Below are 17,168 nucleotides of genomic sequence, written 5' to 3'. Positions count from 1 at the left end.
TCTCATTCCCCCCGCTTAGCAAAACAGGATTCCAATTTCCCCATTCCCTGTTCCCATTCCCCCCTTACTTCCTGATTGACTGAAGACTATATATAAAGTAGGCCAAATGGCCTGTGATGGGTTTTAGATGGGGTAAGATCCAAGTTACCTGGGAAAGAATTTTCTGTAGTATCTGGCTGATGAATCTTGCCCATATGCTCAGGGTTTAGCTGATCGCCATATTTGGGGTCGGGAAGGAATTTTCCTCCAGGGCAGATTGGAAGGCCCTGGAGGTTTTTCGCCTTCCTCTGTAGCATGGGGCACGGATCACTTGCTGGAGGATTCTCTGCTCCTTGAGGTCTTTAAACTACAATTTGAGGACTTCAATAGCACAGATATAGGTGTGAGGTTTTTTTGTGGGAGTGGTGGGTGAAATTCTGTGGCCTGCATTGTGCAGGAGGTCAGACTAGATGATCATAATGGTCCCTTCTGACCTAAATATCTATGAATCTATGAATCTATATAGTAAAACTTGAGGTCTGCTGAGCTATACCTTAACCAATTATTTTACTGAAATTTAACTAACCAATCCTAACATGCTGTAACATGATTATTTAACCAATTATATCCCACCACCTTAATTAGTTTACATCCAGCAAAATTAATTATACAGCAGACAGAAACAATCACAGAACCAGACAGAGATTATACAGACAAACAATAGGGAAATGGGGACTACAGTGATAGAACAAACACAGAAGAGAGGATTTCACATCCCAGCTATTGATAAGTGAGTTCTTGCCAGACAGGATGCTATCAACCTAAGTTTCCTTTTACGTTTTCTAGGCACTTCCCTTTCTCTGGAGGCGATAGGCATTATCAGGACAGGATTGTATTCCTAACAGCCCAATAGCACCTGATTTCAATGTGACTAGTTTTGAATGTAAGGATGTGACCGTTCGCTTCCCAGCTTATGGCTGCCTCTGTTGCTTAGCCAAAGGTCTTAGCCTAAGAACAGAGCAGCAGACTGTCGCAGTAAGAGAAGACCCTTACACCGGCAGACAGTGATTTTGATTCTTTCTTTTATACCTCCATAACTAGCTAAGTGATAAGAATACACCTAAATTCTTAGAGTATAGGCCTTTACAGACAGGCCTGAATATCTATATCCTAACACAGGTGACCAGAACTGGCCATTTGCATGCACAATAACTCCCATTTGCACAAGAAGGCATGGCAGTTGCACACACAAATTAGGGGTGCAATGGCACATACATTTTGCACATGCATTGCATGCCCCAAATCAGGAATCACAATTCTCTGTGTCTTAGCATCCCCATTTATACAATGGTGATGGTAACACTTACCTTCAAGGGTGTCAGGAGGCTTAACTTAAGTTTGCCAAGCAGACTGCTATAAAAGGGCTATGGTAGTCAACATTTCATTATCTTCTGCCTCTAAAATGGAAGAAAAAATAACAAATCTGCATGGACATTATAGATTATGTGCAAATTTTGTTGATCAGTTTTACTGGAGAGATGTTACAAAGTGGGTCAATAAAATTCCGTTTTGAGACAATTTATAATAAACAGAACATACAAAGTATGACTGTATGACTGAGCCTAATTGGCACGCTAATTAAAGAGACCAAAGAATCTCACAGGACAACTAGCTGGAATAAGGTTCTTTGCAGAATATGGACAAATATGATCAGTTGCGATAAGGCAGCTGGAGCAATGACTGCTAGGCAAGTAAATCTGCACAACCAGTACAGAGTTCAAGTAATTTATTGACAAAAATGTTCCGTCATTTATTCCAAACCACAGGATTTTCTTCTCCAGATTTGAGGACTTGGGGCCAGATCCTCATCTTGCATAAATCTGCATAGCTCCATTGAAGTTAACACCCTGGGAGCTATAACACACCTTCAAAAATAGTAATAAAAGTATTAATTAAAAATCTCAGCAACCACGATAATTTCACATAAGCCTTCTATGAAAGACTGAATTTACAACTGTTCACTTGAGACAGAAATGCAGTCTTAAATTTGCCAGATTAGACTGGATTTAAGGTCAAAGCATATCTCTAAAGAGCAGAATAACTTATAGTTTTGAATTGTTCACAGCAGGCTCCACGCTAAATTGTTGCTCAGCTGGGTTTCCGCATTTCTCAAAAAAAGCATGTTATGCTAGATACACACCTCTCTGATGCTCAAGTCCCATTCTATGCAACTCTCATTGACTCTACATACCAAAGGGAGAATAGACCCTCTAGGCTTCTCCATTTGGGGATTGACCCTGCGCCATTCAAGCCAATGGGAGCGTTTCCATTTACTTGAACTGGAGCAGAATCAAGTTCTTATACTGCAGTCAACAGAGTGGCTCCTGTTTTTCACCACTGTAAATTAGAGCAGAGTTTGGCCCCATCATTGGAAAGCAAGATCATGCAGTCAGACACACTGTGACTAGAAGGATCAGGTTTTAGACCCTCACACAAATTACCAACATTGAACGTGGCACCAGTTTCTGGAGTGTAATTCACTCCATGCTCTTGCCAACTTGTTTAGTCCTACTGAGTCTCCCAGCTGACAAGCTATCTGGTTACAGGTCATACCTCTCTCTTGTCAGACACTTGATTGCTCTAGGATGTGAGGTGGATTTGCAAATCTCCTGAAGGATCTGGGCTCTGTACCTGACTGAATGGACTGTACTCGCCCATACCTGTCATCATCTCATGTGGGACCCTAGTTAGAGTGGCAGGTGGGTGTTCCCACAGAAAGCCATTGCCTAGGGTGGCAGGAAACTGAGGCCTGCCTCCTCACTAGGGTGACCAGACGTCCCGATAAAATCGGGATGGTTCCAATATTTAGTTGTTTGTCCCACGTACATCGGTCAGGACGCCATTTGTCCCGATATTTTGCTTCAGCGGCACTCCGGCTTTTTTTTTTTTTTTTTTTTGCTTCGGGCGGGAAAAAACCTAGAGCCGGCCCTGGTGGCGGGGTGAGCCTGTGGCTGCTCCCCCCCCATGTGTCCCGATATTTTGTTCTTGTCATCTGGTCACCCTACCCCTCACAGCTCTTTCAGAGGCCGGCAGAAGAGATGCCATGGGCTGAAGAGCGAGGCCTTGCCATTCTGCGGAGAAGTGCCTGCCGGCCCAGCAGAAGACTCCTGTGGTTCGGAGGCAGACAGCCACCCTAGCAGACGGCCCAGCTGCAGAGGCAGGTTGAGGGGGGCAGAGGCTCCCACACAGGACCCTTGGTTGGACTGGCAACGGTGTGACTGGAAGGCCTCCCACCACACTGTGTTCAGCTGGGGGAGTGGGGGGATATGGTGTCTCCTCTGGCCCAGGGCTCTGCACCGACAAACATTGGAAGCAGCGCACTGAGCAGGAGCAAGGCCTCGACCAGCCTGAAGAGCAGTGGCCCCATTCTCCTGCATGCTACCCCAGCAGCGGGCAGTGTGTGGGCACACATGTGGGAGGGGGGGATGCTGAAGTGTCCAGCAGAAGGCACTGCCACCGATGGAACCATCCCCTCCCCGGAGAGCCTCACCTCACCCAGGGCTGGCCGCAGGGGCAGCCTTGACAATTTTAATAGGAAGTGCAAAAGCCAGACATGCTTGAAGGGCAACAGCTGCCTTTGCTAAAGCATAGAACCAGTCTTGGCCTTGCTCACTTCTACCATTGGCCACATTCACATCCCTAGCTACCAAGTTTTCTGCAGCTCCCTTCGTTGCGGGGGGAGGGGTGGAAGGGGGAACGAGTGACGGGCGACACAAACTATTTAATGAGCTAACTGACATAGCTGCAAGTAATCTGCATATGCCCATAACTTCAGTTCAGGGTCAACGCACCCCAGATTGCCTTACTCCCATCCTGAGTCTGGTTTCCTACCAAAGAAGTGTGTAAGGGGGTTAGAGAAGTGGGCCCCCTGCACACTCTCCCTACCTTGAACACCCATGCCAAGGGCATATCAGAATCTGTCCTTTAGCGTGCTGGCTTTTTTGATGGTCGAGAAATTACCTGGAAGCCAGTTAGGGACCACACAGCCAAAATGAGGCCCATGGCAGATGCTCAAGAAGAAATATAGATTATAGATGTGGGTGAATCACAGACCGTGATTGCCAGCGGCCCTTTGGAAATTATGTCCACAATCAGCAGACACTGGGCCAAAATTCACCACTCGCTTACAGACAAATCATGGAATAATTTTTTGGTATCAAACTTTTGCCCCATCCAGCTGTGTTATGACTGCATGTTCAACACATACCTTGCACTATTCAAATGGGGTCACGTTTTGAAATCCTTACTCAACTGTCAGCAGAGAAGAGCTCCTACTGACTTCAGAGGGAGTTTTGCCTGAGTAAGAACTAAGGGCTTGAAACGCAAAAGGGGCACAGCTAGAACGCTTCAGTGTAGACGCTACCCACAAGAGCCAGTAGCAAGGTTGACAGAAGAATTCCTCTGTCAATGTAGCACTGTCTGCACTGGGGACTAAGGTGGCTTAACTGTATTGCTCAGGTGTGTGGATTTTTCACACCCCTGAGAGACACAGCTGGGTCAATCTAACATTGTAGTATAGACCACACGTAAGAAAGGACTTCAGGATTTGCCCATGCATAGGATATAATCAATGGCTAATTAGCTACGGTCCAGTGGACACGGCACTACACTGGGAATGAAGAGCCTTAGAGTCTATTTCTGGCTCTGCCATCATCCTGCTGTGTGGCCTTGGGCAAGTTACTTCACTCTGTTTGTTTTCTCTCTCACCCCTTGTCTATTTAGACTTTATGATCCTTTGGATAAGGGCTCTCTTCTTACCTGTTCCTACAACGGCTACCACAATGCTCTCAGTTGGGGGGTTTGTTGGGTTTTTTTGAGCTGTTGTACTACAAACAATAATTGATCATAAAAGTGAGTCTCAATTAATAATGAAAAGTGATAATTGCATAATTCTGAGTTCTGTCCTAGCCTCCTATATGCATATAATTTGCATTGTCATCAGTACAAATTATGCACAAATATCCAATGACACTGTAGGATTCATAGAATCATAGACTTTAAGGTCAGAAGGGACCATTATGATCGTCTAGTCTGACCTCCTGCACAACGCAGGCCACAGAATCTCACCCACCCACTCCTGTAACAAATCCCTAACCTATGTCTGAGCTATTGAAGTCCTCAAATTGTGGTTTCAAGACTTCAAGGTGCAGAGAATTCTCCAGCAAGTGACCTATGCCCCATACTGCAAAGGAAGGCGAAAACACCCCAGGGCCTCTGCCAATCTTCCCTGGAGGAAAATTCCTTCCCGACCCCAAATATGGCGATCAGCTAAACCCCGAGCATGTGGGCAAGACGCACCAGCCAGACACCCAAGAAAGAATTCTCTGTAGTAACTCAGATCCCACCCCATCTAACATCCCATCACAGGCCATTGAGCATATCTACCGCTAATAGTCGAAGATCAATTAATTGTCAAAATTAGGCGATCCCATCATATCATCCCTTCCATAAATTTATCAAGCTTAGTCTTGAAGCCAGATAGGTCTTTTGTCCCCACTGCTTCCCTTGGAAGGCTGTTCCAGAACTTTACTCCTCTGATGGTTAGAAACCTTCCAGTAACACTGTAGGATTTATCAGAGGAGCTCTCTGTTAAAAAACCCAGAAGTCTAGTGAAAAAAGCTAAGATACAGCCTCACAGATAAATAATGACACTGGTGAAACTCATATGGTCTGCATTATATTTCTACAGCAGTTCTATTTAAAACATATTTGACTGGTAATTTAATATTTTGTATTTTTATGACACCAATTTTTTCTTAATATGGTTTTAATATTAAAGCTATCTAACCTACTGCTCTGATTGTTAAAGTAGAGTAATGGAGGTTTAAAAGCTTACATATGATTGGCTTTATTTATGCTAAAAATCTAGTTAAAGGTTTTTCTTTACAAAAAAAGGGCTGAAAGCTTCATGGCAAGGGTGTCATAGCCAATCCAGCAATGTGCTTGGAGGGTTTTGTAATGCATAATATTTTTCAGTTATTTCTGTTAGTGGTTTCATAACAGCCTCAATCACCAACTCCAGCAATTCCCTCTCTTTCTGCAGAGGCACTTTGAGCCTCCCCGGCAGCATCAGGAAATATTCCATCTGCCAGCTGGAAAATATCAAAGAGAGACATTCCAGATAGAAACAGTCAATTCAAAGCAAAGACAAATCCTAGCCATATTTACAGTCTGTCATCAGAGTTTATCTAGAGATGGTGGGGTACAAACATAGCGTAGAAAATGGAAAGGTACTTATGAGACTCAGACTTGTTTCCATCTTCAACCTTAAGGGCGGGGGGACTTTGATCATTATTAAAACACACCATCTTGATGCGCATGAAGGTCTGCAGACAGTAGCCGAGCAGAATGGCTAACACTAGTACATTTCCTCTCTGTAGTATTATAGCCAGACATGATTTAATGGCCGTGAGTCAGGTTTAGGTTTTTCAAAGATTCCTTTCCCATCTAGCTAGCACAGAGCAATAAAAAAACCCAGTGAATTATTTTATGATCCCTAATGCAAAGAGCTAGATTAAGTGTTGGACTACATGCCTGCACAGGGGAGCAAGTTATCCAGAATCATAGAAACGTCGGGATGGAATGGATCTCAAGAGGCCATCTAGTCCAACCCCCAGGATTAAATATACCCAGCCCATATATAGCCTTATGCAGGCTACCTGGGATTCATGTGTCTGTCTAGCTAAGGTACTTCTATGTCCCCTATTATAACAGTATCCAGGCAGCTCACATTCCTTAACATATTTATTCCCAACTCCCCCAGCAGATAGGAAAGTTCCAATTTTCCTGTCAAACAGTGTGGACCCGTCTGGAGTTCTCCCTTTCAGCAACCCATAGCATAGCAGGCATGTCTGCCTCAGTTTCCCTTCTTCAGACTCCCCAGAAGTACTCCAAAGCATCTTCCCACGTATAAATATAGCCCTTGTGGGGTTCGTTTATTACAGGAATTCCCTGCACATCAATCATAACAGGAGGCCCTCACTGAAAGTCCAGATTTCCCAAGTATAATCCAAACAGTACATGCAACATACAGCCGGGGCGTCCCTCACCAGGTCCCGGATCACCAGCGCAGCCCCGGTGCCCTTCACCAGGCTGTGGCTTGCCAGCACAGCCCTGGCGTCCCTCACCGGGCCCTAGCTCGCCAGCGCAGCCCTAGTGCCCCTCACCGGGCCCTGGCTCTCCTGTCCTTGTACCAGGACAGTCTTCCAACTGGAGTGCAACCCTGCTCTTCCCAGCAGTAACCCCCAAGCCTCTCTACTGGGAGCATCCTTTCCAGGCGAGCATCCCGCATCCTCTGATGGTGCCTTAGGGTCCAGCTGTCCAGCCCTGGAGATGTCAGCAGGTCAGCCCATCCACTGCTCCCCTGCCTTCAGGCCACTCCAGCCCTGTGCTCTGGCTTAGAACCTGCAGACGGCTCCCTTTATTGCTGTTCCTCCTGCCTCCAGGAGGCTGTTTGGCTGTCAGATTAGGGAAGTCGGCTAGCAATGGGCTCTTGGCACTCTCTGTGTCTTCAGCCTTCCCCCAGGAAACACCTTCTGCTTCCTGCCAGAACCTTCCACAGTCCCCCGCTCCTCCCACCTAGACCGGTCTGCTCTGACTCACTGGCTTCCTGCGGGGACTTCCTCTTCTGGCTTTGCGCCCTGAGCCTTTATAGCCCCCAGGTGCTGCCCCGCCGTCTTCACTGGCCAAATGGGAGCATCTCTCCTGGTGTGGGGCCTATTTCATTTACAGTGGCCAGCCACCCTCAGACTGAGGGGGAGCCACAGATGGCAAACAGGCACCTAACTCTCCTTGACAGTCATTGGGAGTTAGGCACCTGACCTACCTGCCACTTGCAACTTTAGAACATCCCCCCTTAACTGACCGATCTACAGGAGCTGAGCCCTGGTTTCCTGTATCCCAAGTTAGTGTCCTAACCTCTAGACTAGCCTCCCTGCATACTTATTCATCCCTCAGAGCAGGTGGGTAGGGAAGGGTGGGGAACGGAGAGTGCCTTAGTTCCACCTGCCACTCACTAGCCAGCATGTGCGAGGCAGCAGTTACTGCTGGTATAAACCAGCTGTAATTTGCTACTCCCACAAGGAGCAAGGCGGATAGCGGGAGGGAACAGTGGTTTCCTGAGCCACAATTCCTTCCCAGGAATGTTCCTGGCACAACAAAGCTACATGCTGCCCCTTACAATGGGATCAGGACATAATCTAGCCCAAAGTCGGGATAGGAAGAAAAATCAATATTGAGATCAGCACCAAAGCACCTGAAAAGCAGATCGGGTGCAGTCCTGGCTCCACTGAAGTCCACGCCATCGTCTTTAGCATGCAGCTAAACAAGAATACTGTGTAAACTGACCCATCGGACCCAGGACGTCCTGGGCTTGGGGCAAGTGCTGATTCTGCAGCCAGTCATTCTGAAAGTCACTGGGGGAAGCATTGCTGCTGGGATTCATCTGGAGCCACCTACATTTTTCCATCACTTGTATTATACATCGCACAGCAGGACACAAGATTAGCACTTAATTTTACCAAGCTCCTTCCTAACTTTTACTTCCTGTGTCTCTTTTCTATACAGTAGTAAATTCTCAGCTTAGGGGGTAGGAGAAGAACAGCTTTGGTATTATCCTAAAGAAATGCATTTTTAAGGCCAGAAGGAGCCCTATTTTCCACCGCTTGTTGGGCTTGAGGGCTGGGCAATCCTTTTTCTATTGGCTTTGGGCCAGATTCTGATCCCTTCACTCAACACCTTACTCCATAAGTCGTCTCGCTGATTTCAGCAGTGGAGTAAAGGCTCTCAGTCAGGGTACCAGAATCTCGGGCTTTGTATATATATTTTTTTCTGCCTTCTACGGCAAAAACATAAGCTATTTCTATGCCAGGAATCCCAAAAGAACTTTGTTAGTTGAACCCAAAGTCTTCTTTATGAACCATGTTTCGGGCAAGTCATCTCAGCACCAACTGGTCCTGTCCTTGCAGAAGAAAAATCACTTCTCAGAGAAGGGGATCAAGTTATCACCTGCATGGCCAAATAGAAGGCTGGGGAGCATTCCCCTTTTCAAGCCCCCACCCTGTACTCAAGGCTCCTGTTAGCATGAGGATACTCTACCATCAATCTTGAACCTTAAATTTCCACAAAATTTGAAAGACGGGGGCGGTGAGGTAATATCTTTTACTGGATCAACTTATATTGGTGAGAGAGACAAGCTTTACCCACCTCGTCTCTCTAATATGCTGGGACCAACTTAGCTACAACTACACTGCATACAACAATGCAATTTGAAGGCACTGCACCCACGGGACCTTTCTTCTCTCCGGAGTAAGGGCTCCAGGATTGGGCCCCTTAAAAAAACAGTCAGTGGGGCAGAGGTGGGCCAGTGCTGAGCCCTTTTGAAAATCCCATGTAGTTAGGATTTAGCAGTGACATTTGTATGTGTGGTTACAAAGAGATGCTTTGTGGGGTTTTTCAGCTTCCTTGAATGCAGCAGGGCCAGATTGTTCCCTCAGGAGTAGACACAGAAGCCGCTGGGAGTTGTGTATGTGTCGGGGAGGGCGGGATCCATCTGTGTGAGTGTAGCAGGGGTTCTGTGCCAAAAGGGATGAATCTTACTTATTATTCCCTACTTAACAATAAATTGAATTTCCATCAAATAATGGCATTGTGTGTTAAGAGCAGATATTTATTCTCTTTTCTATGAAAAGCTTCAATGTCATCTGCGGCGACCCACTCAAATGGAGCCCCGCCGTGTAATGTAAGCCCTAAGACAGCCTCCCTGTGGGGCGCTATCACCCATATAGAGGGTAGGATGCCTCCAGAAAGCCCCACCTTGGGATACCATCACCCATGTGGGGGAAGGCCCACCAGTAAGGCCACCTTCACCAAAGTGTGAGGGAGGCCCCTAAACTTTTCCCCTTGTTCCAGGAGTGTGCTACATCTGTAATTATGTCAGTAGGTTGACTGTGAGGCCCTGGAGAAGCTCCGCTTTTCACAGCTATCCTCACTCATCACTGCAGAGACTGGAATGTTGCCCAATGAGCTGAAGGAGTGAGAAGTCTCTGATTTCTGATACTACATTAAGAGCCGATGTAAGGAGCTGCACAGAGGAAGCCGTGTGATGTGCTGATATCAAATTGTATTGGTCCTACAAAACCCAGGATCTAAGCTACAGATTCTTAAGCGCCATCTACTGACACCTTACCTAGGCACTAACCATTCCCACAGATACACACAGGGAGGATCCATAAACCACTCCTACAGCTTGGGTCACTCAGAGTGCTTAGTCCACTACTGAGGACCTTGCTTAATAAGTCCTGTCTGCCTTCCACTCCATCATAAGCCTAAGCAACTCACCCCTCGTATGTGGAGCTGAACATGCTCAGAACAGGATCTCTCTTCCTCCAGAAGGCATAGGTTGTGTGTCCTTCGGGATCTGTGGCTTTCCTCCCAGAGAAATGCTTGCAGTTCTTGGAAGACAAGATTGATGTTTGTAGTGAGGTTAGCTAGTGACAAATCTCTGAAATTAGGGGCCGAAAAGACCTGTTCATCTTGTCCCTCTGTCTGTCAGCAACAGGACACCATCTAACCTGGATTATGCATGGTTAACTGAACTAGAAAAATCTGATTTTGTGTATATTGTACCCTGTCACCTTAAGAAAATTGTTCTTCTGTTTTTATTATTTACTTCCAACACAAAGGATTTACGTCCTAGACCAGGATCGCAGGCTGCATTATAATTTTGCTTGAAATATATGTTTTTCATTAGTTCCAAAGGATTTTTCATAGCTTTCTTCTAAACTATTTTCCCCCAGTTAGGAAATGATCTGGAACATATTTTCTAAAGCTTCTCTTGGTTCCACTTCTCTCCAAGTTTTGTGTTTTGTGTGTTGCACTGCATGCAAATACTTCACTGACATTTCCACCAACTATTTGGGACTGTACTTGGGCTTAAAACAATAGGCGGCACAGTGCAGAGGAAATTCTGAGATATGTGGCAGGGGAGGGAAATGCAGACAAGATAGAAAATAGCAAATGTTGCATGTGAATAAGTTAGGAGAATACATACCCTGCTCTGCCTTCCTCATCACACGGTGCAAAGAATACACCTGCAGCCAGGGGAGTGATTCAAAATAATGTCTGCCTCCCAAATATGATTCCCTGCTTTGTCCTTACCCTGTTCATATTCCCGATTAGTCTTAGTCTGTGATGTGATGTTAAGTGGAGGAAGCACTGTGGGGTGGGTCCCACAAGGGAAGGAGGAATCTTAGTTGGGTCCTGATGAGTAAATCAGAAGATCCTGGGTGCAATCCTGGCTCCATTAAGTTAATGGCAAAACTCCCATTGACTTCAGTGGAGCAAGGATTTTACCCATAATGCACATTGGAGTAGTAGATTACTGCTGATCCTATGTCCAGCTGAGTCATTATATAAGGAAGGACGGTCCCGGGGTTAGGGCACTAGCCTGGGAGATGGGTGTTCAATTCCTTGTTTTGCAATATGACCTCGGGCAAGCTGTTTTGCCTCAGTTCCCCATCTGTATAATGGAGATAAGAACACTGCCCTATCTCACAGGGGTGTAGTGAGGGTAAATTCATTAGAAGTTGTGATGAGCTCAGATGCAGTGTTAATGGGAGCCAGGTACCCAATAGAGCTGTGTAGGAACTAGAGTTTCCATTTTGTGGGAAATTCCATGAATTTGAATTTTTGTTTCCATTTAGAACAAAATCAAAAATTTTAAAATATCCTGCAAAATAAAAATGGGGGGGGGGTAGGGAATATCATTTTGCGTTGATTTTTACATTTTTATTTTTTTTTTACATTATAATACAAAATAAAAGATATTTCAAAACAAACAGTCATTTCCAAATGAAAAAATCCCAATGGTCCATTCTGAAAATGCTGCATTCAGATATTATGGAAGCCCTTTGCGTCACTTTTTAAAAATGAAAATCCGTCTAAATCAACATCTCACTTTCAACAAATTGGCATTTTCTGATGGGAAAACATTCTGTCAGAAAATTCCCAGCCATCTTTAGTACCTAAGATAAATAGAGTGATGGGATAACCTCAGACGAGGAAGTAAAAAACAAGGCTGTACTGATGCTATAAGTGATGCTAGGCGTAGTGATGCTATACATAGCAAATCATGTGCTTAATCCAAAAGTGTCTCTTATTTGGCTATCAGTCATAGGACATTGGAGCTTATGCAAAAAACAAAATCAAGTGAAAAGACTCCTGTCGTACCACTTTCTTTTACCACTTTCTTTTCACGTCATGTCTAATCACAAGGAACAAACTACTCTCAAACATTTAAATAATTTTAATCCTGTTTCCCTGTAATGTAATGTGTGTACAGGACCATGGTTTAATTTGTAAGTAAAGTATTCAAAAGTGGCCACTGACTTGGGGTGCTCTGTTCTGTGCGAGGGTCAAGGTAGTTCATGGTGGTGTCTGAAGTTGGATAACCAAAAATCTCTGGCCACTTTTGTCAATTTTGGCCATAATCTTTTGTGGCAAATTCAAAGAAATTGTGTTATTTTTGGAGCCAGCTGACAGTTTATGAATTTCAGAGTCTGAATGAAATTTCAAATCTGGGGTAGAAAATGGGGACAATCAAGCCCAGTCCTTTCGGGCTTGAGCTAAAGGAGAAGTTCTTTAGTGGCTGCAGGTTGTTATAACCCTGGACCGGGCCACTAATGATCATATGCATGAAAACCCTAAATCAAAGCCATCAGAGGCAACGGACAGACTCCCTTTGACACCAGTGAGCTCTGGATCAGGACCCAAGCCAGTGTATTACTATATGGTCTAGAGCGAGCTCTGTGTGGATAACAGAAAAAACACCTAAACTCTACAATAATTATTTACAGTGCTGGTTAGGATCACAAACATGTACAACCATTCCTGTCGGCAGATCTCTATGCACTTCATGGCTATGCACCTTTTATTGTAGCATTTAATCCATCTGAGGATAGGAATAACATTTGCCCACATTTTTTTCTTGTTTATACCTCTGATGGGGTGTACAAACCCCACACTGGGCAACAAGGGGTTAAGGCACTGCTCTGGGCTCAGCCAGCCCCACCCCGCTGCACCTGTAGGAAATGCTCCACCTGGAGGAGGAGTTAACAAGCAGGGGAGCAGCACACATGGGGGCTGACCAGAGAAGAGAGCAGACCTGCACCCTGCAGCTCCGGCAGAGAAGAGCTGAGGGAAAGGCAGAATCTCTCCCCATGACAACTGCCCAAAGGTCCCTCTCTGAGGGATGGGAGGGCCTCCTACAGAGACAGCCTGAGAGGGAAGCATCCCCCTCTCATACAAGCTTTGGGTTTTGGTAATTCCCTTGGTTTGGGTTGGACTACCCCCGCAGGGGAAAGCCCTAGGACTGAGCTGGTCCAGGAGGATGGGCCACACCATGGAAGGAGGCAGGTGCCACCCAAAGGAGGAAGCTACCACGCTACACGCAGCTGCCAGAAGGTGCCTTGTGGTGTACAGACACCCTTCACACTGCCTTAACCCAGATGGCAACCCTCGGACAATTGCGGTGGTGGGAGCGGTGATAGGAAGTGGCCCAGGGATGGCATCCTTAAGCAGCCCCAGCTGTCAGCTCACTGATAGCCCTCAAAGAGCCCTGGGTCAGAGCCTGGTGGAGTGCGAGGGCCCAGACACCCCTACCAACACCCCCTCTGCAATTCAAAGGCCTAAGCCCTGACCATTACATGATGCTGCCCTACCCACTGACCCCCAAGTAAGGACCGTCACAGTACCCCTTACACCTTTTCCTTTCTGTGCCCGCACCCAGCCACCCTCCCCATTTCCTGCAAAGCCATACCCCTTGCTGCATTATTACGGGCACAGCTTTCCTACTCCTGTATAACATGAGCATAAAAGCACGTACAGGTTTATTGAGCTATTCAGGTTCAAGCAAGTGAACAGAACATGCTTGTGTAAGTATCGCAAAATACTACACAGCCGAGGGGTATAAAACTCAAACAAATACTTCAGAGGGAATCTAAATGTGCTTGGAGATCAGACATAAAAAGACAAATGAACCCAGCTAAGCAGTGGGAAAAATAGATTGTAGGGCTCGCCTGCTCTCAGGCTTTCAGCCAGATAGGACGGGTAGTCTAGAGCAGTGGTTCTCAAACTAGGGCCACCGCTTGTGCAGGGAAAGCCCCTGGCGGGCCGGACCGGTTTGTTTACCTGCCACGTCCGCAGGTTCAGCCGATCGCGGCTCCCACTAGCCGCGGTTCGCCGCTCCAGGCCAATGGGGGCTGCGGGAAGGGCGGCCAGCACATCCCTTGTCCCGTGCCGCTTCCCGCAGCCCCCATTGGCCTGGAGCAGCGAACTGCGGCCAGCGGGAGCCGCAATCAGCTGAACCTGGGGATGCAGCAGGTAAACAAACCGGTTCGGCCCGCCAGGGGCTTTCCCTGAACAAGCAGCAGACCGGCTTTGAGAACCACTGCTCTAGTGGACAAAGCACGGGGGTTGGAGTCCCAGTTCACTCTTACACTGGTCACATGACCTTGGCCAAATCACGTAATCTATATCATGGCTGTACTCCCCTACCTCAGAGAGGGGTTGTGAAAATGAAATCCACTAACTAATTAAAGGGAGGCCGTGTGACCTAAACTATACAGCACTGAACTCAGAAGAGAGGGGTTCTCTTCCCAGGTGGGCAACCACAGACAAGTCATTTTGCATCTCTGTGACTCAGCCTCTCCATCTGTAAAATCGGGGTAATGATGGCAACCTACTTTGTACACTGCTTTGGGACCTTCTGATGGAACATGCTAGGTATTAGTATTAATGACTATGAGCTGTTCATATACTTTGGTTATGAAGTGTCAGATCAAGGTCTTCACACAGACAATGGCTGTTGTGTAAAATATTTATGAATGATCCAGAAAAGGGATAACAAGTGAGGTGGCAAAATTTGCTGATGGCTCAAAATTATTGAGGTTAATCAAATCTAGAAAGGAGGCTGCATCACTCTGGAATGACCTAACGAAGCACAGGGACTGGGCAACATGACAGCACATTCAGATCGGTGTAAGAAGGGATATTGTGAATTAATGAAACACATTAATGAGTTCTAAATTATCTGTACACACTCAGGAGAAAAAAGGGCCTATGAATCACTCAGTACTGCTCATTGAAAACATCTGCTTATTGTGTGGTAATAAATAAACAATGTGAGGGCATCTTACAAAAGAGAACAATGCTGAGACTATTATAAAGCCATTATATAAATGTATAATACATTCGGACTTCAAAGACTTCCAAATGAGGGTGAATAGAATATAGCACGAATCAAAATATGGGTCCTTTCCTGTTCAAGGCAATTCTTGGCATGTATGCCCTGCCATTTTCTGGATTTCTTTAAACTAAATGATTTTGAGTAATTATTTTACTTACTGTGTTGTTCTTTTTTAAATCAAATGGCACAGCGAAGTCGGGGGAGAGAAAGGCTGGAGTGGATTTTCAGTTTTGTACTGTCAGCGTGTATGGTTTAAGTATGGGGGCTCCAGTAGTAGCTAAGGATGGACAGTAGAAGTCTTTTAATATGGACAGTCTGGTGGCAAAAACTGTGAGCAGATTCTCACCAGCCCTTCAGTCCCTTTGCATTGGTCACTTGCTGGGGAGTCCCCTAGCACAGGGGAGTCCCTGCCTAGCATAGCTGGCTCCTACACCACTTCTCTGTAGACTTCTGTGCCAGGGGGTGTGTTGGGGGAATCAGAGTGGGAGGGATAGCTAGAGCACAGTGTACTTTGACATCACTACCTAGCAAATGCTCCCTTAGGGATGACTGTCGGTTGGTATAGGTTAGAGCAGCCCCCAGGTTGCTCCTCTCTGTGATTGTTTAGGGGTGGGCTGAGAATGAAAGTGCCATAACCTTTGATAGCCCCTGCTGCTTCACCAGTATAAGACGGATGAAGAAGAGGACGTGCCCCAACAGATGTAGGAGAAATGAACCTCATCCAAAGCCCATTGAAGTAAATGGGTGCCATTCTGTTGACTTTAATGGACTTTGGATTAGGTCCTAAATCTGTATTTTCATAATGTCCCCACTCATCAAAATTTCATTAATTTGAATCCAACTGAGAAAATAAAAATGGCTCTGGGAGAATTCACCATTTACAGAGATCCCACCTATAAATCAATTCTTCTTCATCGGCTGTCTTGACTGTGTGTGGCTTTATTATAACAGCTGTTGCGAATAGCTGTGCGGAGATCTTTGCACCACTAGAGTTTGTATGCAAGAATAGGTAAGCTGGAGCTGGGGTTTGAGTGTGGGAGGAATATCTTGTCCATGGGTAACCTCAGGTTTGCTTATTTCAAGAAAAACAAATGTGATCATTCCAAACATCTGTAGTAGTTTCACTTGGAAACCCTGATTGCCATACAAGAGTCAGAAACACTCCCTGAGGCTCTCTGCATACCAGTACTGTGGTCTAGGGACCTGATTTTGGCTCCGAGACCAAGGATCATTAATTAGACTCTTTCTCAGCTGCCTGTCACATTCAAATCAGAGATACTTCAGAGATTTTTTGGTAACTCTTTGGTGCAAGTATAAAGACTGAGCACTAAGAGGACTGGTGTAAACTGGGAGATTCCACTGAATTTAAGAGAGCTATGCCAACATGAGCTGAGAATCTGGCCTAATAATTTGTCCATGATGAGTACGTTGCCACAGTTAGTAATGAGCTTTTCCTCTCCTCTATATCACATGCATCATGCAGTGTTCCCAATTGGTTTCATTTTCTGTTTAATTCCTTCTCATGTCTAAATCATGCACCTCATGGTCCCTGGACATACTCTGAGCCCTCTAATGTGTTTTGTTTATTTCCTTCTACAAGGTTCAGATTTGCTGCAGAAGGTTAAATGGCTGCACTCCAGGAAGCTGTAGGACTTCCTACAGAAAAGTCTTGTATCTCAATTCAGAACAAACAACTGTCTTAGCACAGACTTAAGAACTCCCGGCACATATGCCCACGACACACACGCCCACCTCGTCTTCTGCCTGACCCCTAACCTATCACCACAGCTAACCTCAGGTATTAATTACAAGTTAATTATCAAAGAAGCTATTCTTCGTGGAGAGAGGGGGAACTAAGCCTTTCCTCAAGGGGCGGGAAGAGAGC

Source organism: Chelonia mydas, chromosome 11 (genome assembly GCF_015237465.2).
Source record: "Chelonia mydas isolate rCheMyd1 chromosome 11, rCheMyd1.pri.v2, whole genome shotgun sequence".
NCBI classification, from domain to species: domain Eukaryota; kingdom Metazoa; phylum Chordata; order Testudines; family Cheloniidae; genus Chelonia; species Chelonia mydas.
Note: the sequence above shows the minus strand (reverse complement) of the source record.